Source organism: Corvus hawaiiensis, chromosome 1, assembly GCF_020740725.1.
Source record: "Corvus hawaiiensis isolate bCorHaw1 chromosome 1, bCorHaw1.pri.cur, whole genome shotgun sequence".
Classification (NCBI taxonomy): Eukaryota; Metazoa; Chordata; class Aves; order Passeriformes; family Corvidae; genus Corvus; species Corvus hawaiiensis.
In genome coordinates, this window is record NC_063213.1 from 78,158,213 (window position 1) to 78,172,232 (window position 14,020).

General features: G+C 36.3%; 1 protein-coding gene and 1 long non-coding RNA gene across 12 annotated transcripts in view; one reads left to right on the forward strand and one right to left on the reverse strand.

The window, feature by feature from the left end:
• LOC125329451 overlaps positions 1-8,164 on the reverse strand; it is a 51,200-nt gene extending 43,036 nt beyond the window's left edge. For 3 of the 4 annotated variants that reach the window (XR_007205150.1, XR_007205153.1, XR_007205154.1), the window contains exons 1-3: positions 6,880-8,164; positions 5,042-5,230; positions 312-476 (exon numbers count right to left, since the gene is read on the reverse strand). This is a non-coding gene — a long non-coding RNA (uncharacterized LOC125329451). The remainder of the gene's footprint in view (positions 1-311; positions 477-5,041; positions 5,231-6,879) is intronic. The other variant, XR_007205156.1, reaches the window with a different exon arrangement.
• The window catches only part of CDH18 (cadherin 18), a 522,886-nt gene that overhangs the window by 248,463 nt on the left and 260,403 nt on the right, over positions 1-14,020 (forward strand). The gene's annotated exons all lie outside the window — the stretch shown is intronic.

The following is a 14,020-nucleotide window of genomic DNA, read 5'->3' on the forward strand; positions in this document are numbered from 1 at the left end:
TGTCAATCAGATAGTAGGGAAAATGAAGTATTGACATATCTAGCTTCATATAAAGCACTATAATACAAGATCTTCAAGCCAGTTGTACTTGTGTCTTGATACTCAGAGTACTTAAAATTTACTTAGCATGAAGTAATTAAACAGTAATATAGATAATTTTATGTTTTTAAGACTGTGATTATTTGAAATTAAATTACCAATCCAAAGATATGGCAGTCTGGTGATTAAAAATTAAAGAAATATACAACAAAATATGGCAAAATGAAATACTGAAAGCATGGAATTAACATGAAAGAGTTCTTAACACTTACTCTTTATGTCCCTCTTGGTACTTGAACGTTCTCTGGTGTACTTTCACAGTACTGGGATGTTGCTGAAAAAGAGTGGTTTATTATTCCCTTGTCTCATTCTTGTGTTGCTTTCCTCACTGTTGGCATTGATATTTCTCTGGCACCACAATGGGATGGTTTAAAAGTCTGAAGAGAAAACAGATTGAAACATATGACCCTTCCCCTGCCCTTCCCCACCCCTCTTTGTTCTTTTTTCCTTGATTATTTCTGAAGACTAGGTAACGGTGGTTCAGATAGTGTCTGTTGGGTGTTATGCAAAAACAGAGAGAGAACAGAATAGCAGAAACCACCCAACAGCAGCAGAAACAGCCCAAGGATAGGAGCTTCCTTGCCAGAAAAAAATTCCTCTATGTGATTATGGACTGTCAGGAAAGAACTCTACTAAATCTTGACCATGTATGTTAAGCTGCTAAATGACAGCTTAGAGTGATAATCAGTATATTTTATCTCAATTACAAAATTGCTGCTTTGAATTTATTTCAGTATTTTCTTAGATTGGAGCAGGCATTTAGTTTTCTGAGTTGAAAATTGATAGACTGTGGTGCTGCCTTAGAGCTCTGAGCATTGAAATGGCTCAATTCCTATTTGAAGTTCAGATTTCACTAGGCACAGCTTCATATTCTGGTATCTCTGAGGAGCATTCCATAGGTTTAATATGTGGAAACTTAAAAGCATATTTCACATCTAGTCCTTGATTTTGCAGTTGTGGCACTGCATCCAGAACACAGAATGCTGCTGTTTATTGGATCAATGTCTATTAAAATTCATTCCAGTATTATTGCTTTACTTGATGTTGAAATTCATTGCTGTATCTTAAAGGGTATACACCGATTTTTAATTTTTTTTTTATTATTCAGTTTTTTAAACATCAAAAATGTTTTTGTTGGGCTAAATAAACACATTAGCAAGAAAAATGTAAAGGAGAATTAATTGTGTAATATCTTCATTTTTAATTATGGAATTCGTATTACATAGAAGATAACCACTTCACACTCCAAAAATAGATGTTTTGAATTATTGTGCTTTTGAAATACATAACTGTCTGAATTTTGTAGTTTCTTGTAATTCTTTCTGACTCTTTTTATAGAAACACTGACTGACAGTGAAAATCTCATTAATTTATTTAAATGTGATTAAAACAGCTAAACTGGTCCACTGGATGGAGATTCAGTTACTCTGTAATTTTACCATGTAATGTGACAATTTTTTGTCTTCATTTAATACAGTTTTTCAGGTTGTCAGTGTACATCTAATGGTAATACCACAGGAAGTTCAGGGGATCATTTGTAGGAGACTACATTAATTGTTTTTGTTAATAATTACTTCAATTGCTGATGGCTAATTTTTCAGATTTTCGGCTATGTGACAATAGGGCGGACTAATTACTATTTTATCCCTCATAGAAATTGTGCAGTAAAGTACTATTTCTTGTTTGGAGGGCTTCTTGAGCAGATTTCTTAGGATAATGCTTGGCATTTCAAATTTCATTTTCTACAGATATCTGCCATGATTAATATAAAATTTAATGCTTTGTATTTCAAATTTCATTTTCTACAGATGTCTGCCACGATTAATACTAAATTTTCTTGTCTATGTTGTCTATAGTTAATGATGCAAAATTTTTCAATGTAATAGTAACATAAGATATGATATCTGGGAAATTGTACCATTCTTTCAAAGGCTATGATTGACTTAGTGCTCTGTTACATTCACAGAATTTTCAGAATAAAGTTTGCCCCACTCAACCATGGTTTTGCTGCCTTCAGTTGGTATCTTCTAAACGACTATAAGCATATGCTGCTTGATCCATCCTCTCATGTTCTTAATCAGTGTCTTTGTCATGGAAAACATCCACAAGAAAACTTTTGTTAGTCAACGTTATAAATAAATGGGAAGTTAATAGGAAGAATCAGATGGTCTGCAGGGAGAGGAGATTTACTAGGTCATCCTAATACACGCAGAAATGTTCCTTCTGGAGATGGAAAGATCTCTCTTTTGACACTACCTTAAAGTCATGCAGGGGACACTAATACATGTGACTTGCATAGGGCTTCAGTGAGTCGGTTTCTTGTTTTCTACTGTTTATTTGCACAAAGAGAAACTAAACATACATAACTTTCCTAGGTGAAGAATTACAGTTGCCTCAGCAATGCTATATAAATGGGTAGCAAAAGCAGTCCTGCAGATGGGCAGGGAGCTAGCAATAATTAAACCTTTCTGTTAAGCTTAAAATAATTAAAAGTTAAAAAAGTCATAGTCAAAGGAAACTGCCATGGTGTTTCCTTTTTCTCAGTGGTTTCAGCAGCATTGCTCTAGATGTTTGATTTAACAGAAGCAAGTGATTGCAAGTATCACTCAAGTTTGGCAGTGCAGGGCTGTGCATCTAAAGTGGAGAGGGCAGGCATGTGACCAACGTGGTAACAGATGGGCAGTAATAGTATCTATACTCATACATCTGCAATTACTAAAGAATCAGTAAATGTAGTTGAATTATGTTGTGCTGTATTGTGTTATGTGATGGACCTGATATCAGAGCACGGTGTGGTATGCTGGAGACAATCTCACTGAAGTAGTACTATTCGGGATATGTAAGGATAGCTGCTAGCAGTGAAATAAGCAAGACAACTGTGGTCTCCTCTGAAGTGGAGAAGAAAATCAGCAAGCATGATTTGCTTAATTAAGCTGGTAGAGAGGGTTCATTTTTAATTTGATACTCCCATTATTCTTGGAAGTAGACTGCTAATATTTAAACCGTGTTGTGAATAACTTTTTCAAACTGAAAAGTAACAAAAGTTACTCATGTTCAACAAGACGCTCTTAGTAGTAATGAATAATAGCATTTGCATTTCCATAATGATATCAGACAATTATCATGGTATTCCGGTTTGGCCAAATTTAGAAATATATCCTCTGAGGGAAGGTACAACCACCCCTCTCCCATCAGGTTCAGGAAAAATAAATTTTCCTTGAAGGAAAGTGAAAGAGATAAAACTATTTATTTACACAGGAAAGGAAAATAATGCTAAATAATAAAATCTTTCGCTGTGGAGGAAAAACCTGGAAAGTGTTAGAGTCTTCCCTTAGCTCTCCTTGGAGCTGGGGCTTGGCCCAGGGCCAGGCCCTCTGCGCTCAGTGGAAAGTCCTCCCAATGTGCTCTGCTGTTGAAGCAGTCCAGCAGAAAAGGGAGAAAATCCGAAATTCCAGGGAAGGAAAAAAAAGGTTCAACTCTCAGTCTTTCTCCGGAGAAAAAGAAACCAAACAACTGGCCAAAAATTGACTGGAAAGCAGCAAGCCGGGTGCTTCCTCGCTGGAAAAAAAAAACAAACTACTATCTCTGTGTGACCTTGAACAAGCTGCAAACTGCTTTGAAAAAGTTTTGCTCAGTTTTTCCTTCCCCCTCTCAGGCTCAGTTTAGAGGCATAGAAAGGCACAAAATTAATTTCTGGGCATAGGGCAGCAACATGGGATACACATCATAAAGTCACCTCAAGACACATGGTAACACTATGTCTGAAAAGATGGTTGAACTTGTTTGAACAAAACTGCAATAGGCTTTGTGTTTTGCAAACTGACAGGAGTGGAGGGGGTAGAAGGAAGGAACTTTGGAATAGGATGAACGAGCAAAAGAGAGATGCTAAGATGTGATTCCTGCTGCAGTCAGCTTCTCACAAAAAAAAATGCAGAATATGGGTAATCAGGAGCTTCATTAATAGCTACAGAGCCTGGATGCAAATTTTATGGGCTACAGTAGCCTCTAGCTCTAAGAGTAATTGTACTTTTGGATAGTCCATCACTTTACAGCTGTGATTCTAATTAAGCACTGTAAGAGCATTTGCCTGCATCTAGAGCATAAATGTGAAGATGGTGGTAGAGTTGTATGCCTAATGACATAAAAATGCTTATCACAAAAAAAAAAAAAATTTTCCACTCTTATTGAGATAGGACTGGGTCCAGTATAAATGTTATATTTTGTATGGCTATTTGTTTGTAGGAGCTATTACATGTACTTTGTTGGTCAGGTGTTATTTATTTGTCTATTGAAAATAAATTTCTTCAATTTGATCTACAGGATCAGAAAATATGATGCTATCCTCTGTAGAGAAATTAAACAGGATCTAAATAGTTACGATTTGCCTAAATAAAAAATCACTTCATATCAATACATTTTTTTGTTTATTTACTATTTATGCATGCATACTACATGTTAGCCAATTAAATATAACCTGGTGATATTGTTTTACTCTTTCTATATAATTGTCAATCTGTTATAAGGCTAAAATGCTTTCATCTTCAAGTGTGAAGGTTGTTAGGTTTTTCCAAAGTTCATTATATTTCTGGTTTTAACAACATAAAAAGAAATCCCATAACTCTGCTTTCCTCCTACCCTTGGAAGAAAGAAAAGCTCCCTCTCAGCAAAATGCCAGATAGTGTCTTGGTGTTTATAAGGGGGCAGGAGTGTAGGAGAAGAGAGTTGCATCTCTTTGGGGGAAAAAAAAAAAAAAAACCAAAAAATGGTAGTAGAGATTTTTTTTTAATATGATAACAATATGGTAAAAAAACTAAAATTTTGTTCTCATCATATTAAGAAGAACGAAACATTAAAGGCAGGGTTTTTGCAACAGGAGCAGAATATGTATCTCTTCTAAATGGCAAAGAAAGGTAATGTGGCTTCAGTCATAAAAACTACTCACCTTCAAGATTAATTTCTTCATCTGTGAAGTTGGGGGTGAGGGGCTGTCCTTAGAGGGATTTACAGAGCTTCAGAGGAGCAAGTAGATGTTACAAGGTACATTTTTTGCCCACTCTGTAGAACTGTCTCTGTCCAACTAATAAGTATGGTTAGAAGTGTTGCAGATGATGGAAGAAGGTCATATAGAAGCCTAAAGGAAGAAAGAAAGACATAGCCTCTGAAGGCACCTTCCTCAGCCCTCAGTCTTCCTTCCTCTGCTCTTTGTTCTTTCCACCTTTAAGACTTTTTCTTTAAAATGTGCTGAGGAACACTGAGCTCTGCAATCTACCAACTTTACACCAAATATTTTCACATTTATGTTTCCTCTTCACATACATTTTTCATATATAGAATAGTTTTATCTTGAAATGTGTATGGGATCCTCTTGTTCTTTAGAAAGAATGGTCTACGGGTGTGTGTATACCCTTTAAATCTAGAACTTGCACAAGAACCTTAAGACAATTTCAAACCAGCTGCCTGTTTTCACCATCTGTATTAAACATCAAAAATATATTTCTTTCTTTAAGACATTCGAAAATAGGTGAATGATCTGAGCTCATAATTTTGCTTTCTAACAGATGAGGTGGCAAAAGACCAACAGGAGGAAGATGGATTTCAGCAAGGGAAGGCAGTGTCAGCTCTCCTGGGTGTCCCCACTGAGTGAATTAGTGTTCCTCCCTCTTTTTCTCTTGCCAGGTGACCCCAGCATGCTGTCCTGGGATGACTGTATGATACTGTATTCCCTACTGTCTGCCCTGTGCCAGACATGAATCCTGTGCCTTCCTGTGTCTTTAAGCTGTTTCAGGAGAGGGGTGAGAGAAGCCAGGTGAATTCTTCAGAGCGGTTTTGTGTTCAAGGACACACACACTCCCCTGCACTCCTGGCTGCTACAGAGCCGAGGAAAACACCTTCCTGCTTTACCCAGTCTTTGGCTCTGTTTCTCAGGAGAGAGACAGAGAGCTAAATTCTTTGCTTTTTAGCTAGCCTGCTAGCTGAGGCGAGAAAATTTGGCCTTGGAACTTTGGCTTCTTCTTTTCTTCTGGTGTTCAGCAACACCAGAACATCACCGGGAGGCCCTACACCGTGGCCCAGAGGGGCCCATGCCACACCCCAGCTCTGGAGAGGGCAGAACCACACCTACAAAGAGCTCTGAATCTTCCTAGGTCTTCTTCACAGTGAGAGATTTTATTATTTTACATTTACATTATTCATTCTTTTTTCCGTGCCTGCGTGCACTTTGCTTGTTAAATAAATAGTTTTTTTCACTTCCTTCAAGGAATTTCTTTCTGAACCTGGTGGAGAAGGGGCTGCTGAAGTCTGCCTTCTATTAGAGGGGATGTTCATTTCAGACGTTTCCTCCAAATTTGTCTCAAACCAAGACACATGCCAAAGGTACAGGGAGTCCTCTCTGGGAAAGAAAGACTACCTACATGACAGCAAGACCAAAGTAATCTCAGAGAAGTTAAAACCAGCAATAAATATTTATCTTAATGTTCTTGCTAACAGTAAGAGCAGTACTTGTCTCCTGGAAGGGTTGTTTACATCAAAACGATTTGTGGCTCAGTGCATTGTACCATCTTCAGATTTTCTTGAATGCTGTCACTGTCAGTGTCAGTAGCGCTTAGTGTGAAACCTACAGCTTTGCAAGAGTTTTTCCTCTGAACTTTCCTTTTTTGACTTGGAGTAGCACTATCATTTGATTTTGAGAATTGGATAGAGTAAGGATTTGGGATAAATTCTGAACCTCATCCTTCAGCACATAGCCATTTACCAATAAGATAATCAATACAGGACACTCACAAAATGTTTGGGAGTTCTTGCCTCAAGTGCTTATGAGGTAGGACTGGTAAAACCTGGATCTTGTGTCCTGGGAATAAAACACACTTCAGTTTCCCCTTATAAAAGAACAGTTGAAGAATGGCTGTAAAAATTATCCTGTGGACAGCATTGAAGAGAAAAAGGAAGAAAATAATTAAAATTAACCTCTCCTTATAAAATAATGATGGCAAACTGAATCTGTTTAAGTTCTGACAGATTTCAGTGCTCAGAGAGACCATTTAATAAATTATGCATTTAATTCACTTAACACTGACAGTGATCCAGACATGCAGGAAGAAAAAGATCATTGCTTCTGGTTTGATTCAGACAGTCTGCATCTTAAGATGTATTTGATATTCACCTTAAAAAGCTAAAGTAGTCCTCTCTGGTATTTGGCACAGGTTAAATTTCATCTCTCCTCAGAGACAGCAGGAATGGCTCAATCCAGTGAAGAAGTTTCTGTGCAAGCAGAGACATCACATCTTGCACATACTGTTCTTTATTATTTGATATGTGTCTTCTGGCAGTGGTAATTCTGAGTATTAATTGTACCCAAGTGTACTGAGTGTGAGCTTCACAATGAATACATCAAGTGGGTTGTTTCTATTAACTTCAGGACTACAAAAATAGCAAGAATATAGCAAGAGGATGGAAAAATATTCTTGTAATTTTTCAGATTCAGATTCTTGAAAATTCTATTAAATTCTTTGAACTCTTACTAAGATCACATTCTTCAGGCATAGTTTATGGCTTTCAGTCACTTTAAGATAAAAAAATTGTGGGAAAGGAACAGAGAGTTAAGTTCTACGTTATAGATTTGCTGAAGTCTGCTGCTCTTTTGGGAAAGGATATGGCAGTTGTCTGGTGCTGATCTCAGGAGCGTTTAAGAGCAAACCTAGGTAATATGATATTAATTTATTCTTCATTTTCTCATGTTTGAGGTCTTGCAGGCTGATGTACCTTTACTGGACAAGAAAATTTAGGAAGGAGTTATAGGGATTTTAGCCTCCCGCTTCTACTTCTGAGCTAAACATTACCAGCCCATTTATTCCCAACACAGTTCAGCAGCCTTCTCTAAGTTCCTCAATCCCAAATGTTATACACAGCCTGTCTCCTCAGCTGCACCATAACTGTATCAACACAGAGGGATTGCATCTTCATCATGTGAAGGGGAGAATTTTGTGCTCAACATTTACATCACTGAGTGGCACAGAGCAGCATGCACTGGTATTTCATTTACTGAATCTTCAGTGCATATGGCAACTTGTCATCCTTGTATTTTAATACAATAAAATCATAAGGATTAAAAGTCACATCCTAATATAGTGGTATGAAATAACCTACATAACTATCAAGCACTCAATCACATTTTGTTTCTTTTTTCTTTTTTTCTTTTTTTTACTTCTCAAGTGAAAATCAAAAGTTATCATTCAGACAGAGCAAGGGAGGCTTAAGGTTAAATCAATTCTGGATACTACCTGAGGAACACTAAAGCCCTGGCTTTTCTTCATGAGGGGAAAAACATTTGCTTGCAGAATTCTGTTCCTTAGAAGAAGCCTGGATTTTTTGAAACACAGAGGACATTTACCAAACAGAACAGAAAGTTCATGCTTGAGACTGGCTATACTTTAAAGAAAACTTTAAGTCTAACCAAACACTTTTGCAGCCATCTGTCTTAGGAGGTGCTAAGCAGTCTGCTAAAAACCGGATGGCAACTCGTGGGCTTGCTGAGGGACTGATAGAACAATCTTTCCTTAGGTTTTGTTTTTGACCTTTGGGCTTTGCTTTCCTTCACTCCTCTGCCATCCAGTTCCATCCATATCAAATTGAACAGGCAAAGCTTCATAGGCTGAAGGAGTCTTGTAAAAATGCGGGCACATAGAGTACTCTAAGGACAGTAGATACCACATGGAAATAGGGATCATATGCATAACAGTGTGTTCGATGTGAGTGGGTATCTGACAAATCTGGAAATCTATCTGTAGTTAATCAGTTATGGTAGTGATATCCAGGAATGGAATCTCAGTTCCACTGGAGTCTGTGTCAGAAAAAAACAACTTAAATAACACTATAATTTTGGCTGTAATATGTTGGCACCCTCTTGCTTTCCTAAACTCTCTCATTTCCTGACCTCTTCAAATTCCTGATTTTCAGGATGTTAAGAATCTGTAGGAAGAAAATCATTTTTTCATGGCATAGTCCAGAACATAAGACTGGACTTGTCCCACGTGAACATAGAGGAGTATATGAGCTCAAGTCATTACATCAGAATTTCATCCTCCTTACAAAACATGCACTCCAGAGTCAAATGCAACTCCCTTCACTGAGCCTTGGCAGCCTAGCAGGAGAGGCTGTTAGCAAGTTTGAACTCTGTGTTTGGGATCAGGGAATTTATAGGCCTGCCAGCAGACTTCTCCAATTATCTAAAGTTTTCTTATATCTTTCCAGATGTGTGGATAATTGGGGTTATATGCTGAATTGTTTTATTTAATTGTGAGCTAGTACTGTTTAGTCGAGCTTCAGTGCTTGGATGGTCTTTGTCTTTAGCTTTTATTTTTTGATGTCTCCACCAGTGCAACATTTAGCCAGAACTTAGAGAGATTATACAGTTTCTGTGCCTACAAGTAGTATGAACATTGGTTTTTTTTTTTGATTAAATGATTGTCTAAAAGATTTTTCTGTTTGGATTTATTTCTATACTCATATTCACTCTGTGCTTTGATTTTGACTGTTTCCAAGGAAGTATCTGCTGAACTGTTAGAAAAATCTTGCTTATAATAAGAAAGTGAGAGTAACAATTGTAATGTGCTATCAAAGTCCTTTTCAAAGCCATTCCTTTGTCATTTTAGTAACTAACTGATCAAAACCAAAGAACCTATGCTCCATCCTTCAGCAGTTTTTTGACATAGAACACAATCCAAACCAATCCAGAGTAGTATAATCAAACACAGAACACACCAGTCTTTTTCCAAACTACTGTGTGCTTACTGCTATATTCGGAGTAGTTTTTGCTTTGAGATTACTTATTAAAACCTTTCCTCATTTTTTCCTACATTTCCAAGATAACAGCAGGAAGAATGTCCAGGAATTTGGGAGAAGGGAAGGAATAAGCTTACATTAAGAAACTTAGCAAGTTTGTAGTGCAGAGGTTCACATGTGAAATATGATGGATGCCCACTGGTATTATGAGAGCTCTGCAATGTGTGCAATATTGCAGTATTTGGATCCTTGTCCTTTTACAATATATTTCTCTTTAGCATGTTACAAAAAAATGAGAAAGTGGTAGCAGCCATATTTTTAAATGGGAATTGTAGAATTGGAAAGACTGTGTTACTTTGGTAAGAACTTAATCTTTCTCTTTTTCTTTCTCTTTTTTAATTTTTTTTTTTATTATTTTTTTTTATTTTTTTTTATTCTTAATCCCCGTGTCACTATCCAGCAAGATATCCCTATCTCTTTCTGCTTGGGTCAGAACAGTTTAGTAAAAGCATTCTGTAGACTTCATGGAAATTTCATCACGTCTTTTCTCTTTTCCACCTAAACAGGAAAGCTGGAATCATAGTGTTATTGCTTGTCTGAAGGTAGACACTGCAGTGATAGACAGTCCTTGTGCTGCCTAGCGAATCAGTCCTGCTAATAACTTCTCACTTGGCTACAAATATAAAAGTCAGCTACCATCAACAACCACCCTTAACTGTGCTGAGAGGTCCTTAGCCTGCCCTCTATTGCTTTTTCACATTAATAATAATAATAATAATAATAAACATTCAGCCACTAGATTGGTACAATGAAAACTACAGGGTTTAAAGAGCTTTAAAAAGTCATCTAGTATAGCTGTGTTTTCTGTTCTTGAATAGAAAAAAAAATGCTGGCACCAAAGAGGTATCAAAGGTACAGACATTTCAGATCATAAAAATTAAAGCTGAATCTACCAAAAGAAACCTCACAAGCTAGTGAACAGTTAATATTAGGAACTAACACCATTCTTCCAACTAATGGTAAGTCTTACCATATGGAATAAACTGAATAAAAACAATTAGCCTGAAAGTATCTATTCTTTACAGGACACAGAATATCAACATGACTCTGAAGCAAAAATGTGAGATATTATCAAGAAAATAAATTATGGGAAGAGACTAATAGGTCTTAAGAATTGCTGTAATAAAATAGAGCTGTAGCTAAAATCCAAATTCATACATATGTTTTTTCAAAGTTTGAGTTTCTCTGAGTCTGTATTCAGGAATATGTAAGCCAGCACTCTTCTTGAGATCTCTGGCATGTATCATCATTTCGATTTGGTTGCTTTATATTTTGCAGGCAGAAATAGGCCTATAGGAGTTGAATGGGGAGAAGAGAAACTCCGAGAGTTCAGTCTGTCACATTCAATTTTTGTAGTGTTTTTGTAGCTATAGGACAAATATCAATACTTCATTTCTTTCTGAATTGGTACATACAATTTTTATTAGGTGGAACTTAATTATAATTTTAAAATTACTGCATATCCTGCCTTTAAACGTAACTTGATTGACTGAAGACTGAATTGAATTCTACTTCAAAAAAATGACCGAACTCTTCACATTAAAAAGATTTTCTTTTCTGTTACAAGCATGGGGGGAAGACTTTTGACTTCAGTAAATTCCATTTCAGCTTCTTACATCTTGTGTCTTACTTCAGGAGCCTATTAAAGAAAAGCTCTGTATGCTGAATTCTGGATTGAAGTATATTTTACCTAAATGTAGCTTTTATACATATGGGTAATTGAATTTTGTAATTTCTACATGCAAAATGTCAACATATTTTGAAAACAAATGTAACATTCATAAAATTTATCCTAAATGTATATGCTAATGACATTGTTTTCTTGCCTACTTAAATTTGAATAAATCTGTGTTCTCAATTTCATATGATGGCTTTTTTAAAAATTTATACCATATATTCTTGGAACAGAAATATATTTGACTAGGATATTTTTATAGCAGCCTTCTTCAAACAGAAGAGGAACTGATTCCCACTTAGAAATGCTTATTCCATCTCTGTACTGACAGCTGGTCTTCTTCCCTGCCTTAAGGCCAGAATTAATTTTTGCCTTGCTACACTGACACTGGACAGACCCAGCAAAACCCAGAGTCTGCTCTGATTTTGTAATTGTTATATAGACTCTGTAGTCAGGTATAGACTATTCCCCGTGCTCATCCTTTTAGGCAGAAACGTATGTGAACAGAAGCACAGAGCCCTCTTTCCCATATGACTGAAGAGTTTCATCTGTAGTGAAGGAGGACATGAAATAACATCAGCTGAAATGAAAGGTATTCAAACAGGAACCCATGGGAAACTTGAGATGACACATCTTTCAAGAGTGTTTTGAATGATTTTAAACTGCTAGCATTATTTTTTGAACAAGATGAGTACTTAGAAGATGAGATAGTATAGGAAGAGATAATGCTTTGGGATCTGTACAGACTAGTTAGTCTGATGAAGATCCCAGGAAACCATTAAAGTGTCATAATACAGTTTAGGAAATACTGTATATCATCAATGCGAACCCACTTTAGTTGCATAAATTAAGTATTTATAAACAAGATATTCTGGTATCCGTGTCAAACATCTAATTGATACATGTGTTTGAGTTCATATAGCATACTCAAATTCTCTAAATTATCTGCTTTATCAGCAGTATTTTTATTCAAGAAAACTTGTTTTATGTATCATCTCATATTGGGCAAATCCAAAAATGAAATTGTAAAAATGTTTATTAAAGGAGTGACTTCAGGATGACCTGAGGGGAAAGAAAAATATCTACCTAGGAATCAACGCAACTTTATAATGTTTAGAAGAAGTCTGAGTAATTAAGGTTTGTCCATAATCTTGTGTTTGTAATTTCCAGGTTAAATAGATACTGGGAGAGCATGCAGGAGAAATATGTAGTGGTTATGTAGTAAATTATCAGAAAGGCAAGACACAGCTTGTAGAATGATCCTCTAATCTATCTCCTAATGAAAGTAGAGCAATTCAACAGAAGGAAATCTAATACTCCAAAATTAAGTTCTTTCATGATCCAGTTTTCTCTTATGATGGCACACCTTCTTCTGAAAATTGCTCTCTCTGGAAACTGCTAATGAATCATTACCGAAAATTGCCTCAAAAATAAGTTTCAATACCCTAATATGAAAAAGAAAAAAACTCTGAATTGGTCCTTGAATACACAGGAATGGGACCAAAGAAAAGAAAGGAGAAAGTGGCATTATTTCTGTGCACACATAGAAAGGCCACTATTAAAATATAATGTATATCTCAGTTCATTTTATTGCCAAAAAGATGTGAAGAGAGCTATGCAGTACTTCTAAAAAGAAGGTAAAAGAATTATCCAAGATGAGAAAAATAAGTCCCTTGAAATGAGAGTTGAAGAGTTCAATTTACTCCAGCATGATCTTTAGATATAGGAACAGTGTCAATAGACAAGATAGCTGAAAATTACAGGTTTTATCAGCCTTGGTGACAAAGTGTGACAGTGTGCTTGATTGAAAGTTGTCCAAAATTACCATTTTACTAACATATGCATTCTAGCTGTCAGGATAATTAACGAAACTGAATTAACAAAAGTAAGGAAACTAGAAAACACATTACTACTGTAAAGATGAAGTAGGTTTCAAAAGGAGAAAATTTAATCCTTTTATTGGTGTGTTTTGTTGGTTTGGGGGTTTGGGGGAAAGTTCTGGGTGGTTTTTTGTTTCTTTGTTTGTTTCTTGTATTATTCCTTTTTTTCCCCCTTAAAATACTTATCTCATTAGCTTTGTCCTACACTCACAGGCATGTAGTTTACAGCAGGTCAAAGAAGGAGATCTAATGATTCCTACTGGATTGTGAGAATGCAGGTCTACAGAGCAGCCATAGCGTGCTCAGAGTCTGCAAGTCAATGTGCACTTCCCTATCTGTTTGCACTAGTCATCATTTGTTTTTTTTTTCCTACTGTGTTTTCTTCACTGCCTTGGGCCCATGTGCTACAGCTTTTGCATTTTATAGTCATTACATCAGCATCACTAAAATACGGAATACTGATGACTTCTCTAATGCCCAAAATACTGTGTTCTTTTTAATTTTCTATTCTTTCTCCACTCTAAGGGCT